The sequence below is a fragment of the Aegilops tauschii genome, chromosome 5 (assembly GCF_002575655.3).
Source record: "Aegilops tauschii subsp. strangulata cultivar AL8/78 chromosome 5, Aet v6.0, whole genome shotgun sequence".
NCBI classification, from domain to species: domain Eukaryota; kingdom Viridiplantae; phylum Streptophyta; class Magnoliopsida; order Poales; family Poaceae; genus Aegilops; species Aegilops tauschii.
This window is the reverse complement of record NC_053039.3, coordinates 565,692,590-565,696,136: the sequence shown is the minus strand read 5'-3', so window position 1 is coordinate 565,696,136 and position 3,547 is coordinate 565,692,590.

Below are 3,547 nucleotides of genomic sequence, written 5' to 3'. Positions count from 1 at the left end.
GATCTTCGAAACAAGATTCAATGTTGATATGTTTCGACAAAATTTTTTTTGGGTTAAAACTTGCCATATCTATTGCACATGAATTGCCATGATGTTTACTCTGAAGTTGCCATGATATATTTCAGCTATTTTCTTCTACATTTAAAAGTAAATGTTGACATTTATAAAATGGGAAATTAAGAAACTAGACTTGTCATGAACCATAAACTAAAATTGCCATGATACATGCACTTAAAATTGACATGGTTCATACAAAAAATAATTTTCATGGTCAAAGTATTGGAGTTGCCATCATCAAAATACTAAAATTGCCATGCTCTACAAAATGAAATTGCCACATGGCAACTTTAGTTTAAGCACTATGACAACTACAGTGTAAACATCATGGCAACTTTTGGGCAAAAAAAATTTCGTCGAAACATATCAATATGGGTCTAGTTTTGAAGATCTCGTCGAGACGGATTTAGTGGTGAAAACGGATTTTTAATTCAATTTTTTAATTAGGAGATAAAACATTTTTAAGCCAAAAACCAAAAAAATTCCGGCTGATGTCATCTGTTCACATGTGGCAAAATGAGTGGTAAAGGAGGCGTGTGAGTGATGTGCAAGATGCCACACGTGTGGGCGTTAGTTTTTTTTATTTTTTTAAGAAAGGAAAGGAGTTTTTGACAAGAAGTCCCTTTCTAATTATGTTATCACGAACCTTCATGCCACGTCAGCACAGAGTGGGCTCCATCTGTCATAATCGTGATCCAAATGAATAAATCCGCCAACTAGTGTTTTTTGAAAAAGATTAAGTTGAGAATCAGTGGTTTTTGGCATAAATTTGTAAACCAGTGTTTTCTGCAAACCTATGCGTCAATATGGTGGTTTTCTGCAATTCACTCGTTTTGCTGGAATGAGGATTTGGAAAGCTCTCGTTTTCCTTCGTCCTTCTAAGGTCTTCAGCACTTTCTCACTCTTGAGATATTTCATGTAATCGTAGTCAGTTATTTTTTTAAAGGAGGATAGCCCTCGGCTCCTGCATTGAGCCGTGCACACAGACATCTTTATTGTATTATTTCATAAAACCTATAATAAGGAAAGTTTAATCTCTCATACCCAGAGTAAGAGAAACTTGAAACATTTGCACATCCACTCATCGTGCTCAGGGTTCACTGACATCACGTGGCTAAGTCAGCCATGCTGCAGTACATAGCTACAGCGTGTAGTACTGAGATCACAAAAGAATTGCTACCGTTTTGAAATAGCTAACCAGTATGTGGGTTGCTAAGGTAGTAGTTTCCCTGCGCATGTCTGCATGTTAGCATGTGCCATTGAGAGGGGAAACTCTTTCAAGACGGCTCCAGTGCAAATGGCATGTTGCTGACATCCTTCTAGCTCTGGTGCTATTTGTGCTAGACCAAATCTTGAAATACTCAAAATGTATGTTTACTACTCACGAGCTAGTACTGAATTTCTATAGAACTATGAGGTTCCAATATAATCTTTTAACTGCAAATAGAGATATTGATTTCTTTAGGTATCATGTCATTTTTTGTATCAACTGAAGTATTGAACAAGAGGCTGCATGGTGAAGTCATTTTCTACGAGCACTAGTTGAAACAACGAGTTGCATATAAAAAATAATCATCCTTGTTTCTCATGCGATGAGTGACACATATGTTTCATATGATTTTGCTATGGCTGTCATTACTTGATAACAATGGTTTGTCGGATAAGCAGAGCATGGCTAGATCTAAGATCACAGAGGAGCAGACGAGTGGGCTGAGATGCTGACTGGGAGTCTTGAATTGCCATGCTAGATCAAAATGCTAAATGTGTAATAGTAAGAGCATGCAAGAAAATTATCTGACGAAGAGAAAATGCTACATTCTCCTGATGGTATGGTCTATAGGAGAGGTTACTACAAGATCTAATTAACAGACAAGTTATTAAGAGGTGCCATGGCTGGGTGTAAGGAGTTAATTATAAGAGACCACGTGTGTCATTCTGAAAGCAAGAAAAGTAATTGATAAGAGACAATTATATAGCTACTAGAATTATTCTTTGATGCATCCACGGAACTTGTGTAGTAAGTGACTTGTAATTTAAGGCTACGTAACCATATCCATAATTTTTAAACTATTATGAACATTGTAATTTAAGAAACCTGAGAGCATTGATTCAAACATCAGCCATCATAGCTCACACCATCACTAACATTTAGAGCAACATGTATGGGTATCTATCCTTTCAATATATAGCAGGCACATCTACTCTATCTAGTATACAAACATTCATTGTTGAAAAGCAATCGGAATAGATATAGATGCATGGAACAAGCTGTGGACAACGCGTACTGATAGCGGTGTAGTTAGTATGTCAACTGATTTCCTGGAATTGTAGGCATTGGGAAATAGCTAGCTAGTCTCTTATGCTAATCAAGTAGTTGCTCGGGAGACACTGGAACTGTTAGCATGTGGGGGATGCTTCTTCCGCTATGGCAATCAATGGTTGATGGTGCAGAGCTGTTTGGAACATTTAGAAAGAGCGGAACTGCTGCGTTTTTCAGCGTAAAACATGCTCGGGCAGCTGTCTATAGTAGCTCGAGGGTGTAGGGTGTTTATTTCGGTATCTTGGCGTCATTTTCATCTAGAGCAGAGGCTACTTGGTTATGTGCGGTCGGTTCTCCGTGAGCACTTAGTTGTGAGCACCAGTTCATCCTTGTTCCTCATCGAACCCTTGCACGGAAGTTTCATCAGCAGATTTTGTCACGATGGCAATTAGCTCCTCATCTCCTGATTGTTTCGCTGCAGCTCCTCTTCTTCCTCCCGTTGCCTGACGCATCAGCCTCAACGACCGTACACTACTGATTTCCCAATTGTAGGCATTGGAAAATTCCACCTCACCGCCAGATGCGTGGGTCACCTCGCGTGGGTCACCTCGACACTACTCCCAATACGCATCGGCTGCCTCTTCCGCTACCTCCTGGTTAGCGACGGGGTGCTCGATATCCGCGCCCCACAGAGTCCTCCTCTGGCTTGGCACGTCTGCCTACGTCCGCTGCGAGGAAGATGGTAGTTTGGCATAAAACACCTCAAACTTTATAATTGAGTTTTTTTTGCACATGGTCCATCAAAAGTTGGACCACTGTGCTCTCATACAGTGGCGGAGCTACAGTGCCAAAAATATGGGCAGGCCGGTACAAAGAAAAGCCCACTATTTTCCTCAAATTGGTCCAGTCTAATATGAACCCCCCACTGTTTTTGCTCTGGGCTGGGCGGGCCGTGGCCCATCCAACCTTGTTGAAGCTCCGCCAGTGCTCTCATATCAAGTTAATTGACCGCTGAGGCATCCTGCGATTTACGTGACCAAAGTGCTTATTTTTTATGAGCTCACACACTAACAAGTATTAATCTCTATTTTTTTCCGGGGGTATTAATTACTCTATGGATTGCAAGTTGCTATACATCCTTCACAGAACAAAACATAACATAAGTGATGAGTGAAAAGTTAGGGAAGGGGACATATTGCAACGGCACATGTTGAAATCAGTTGATCTTCT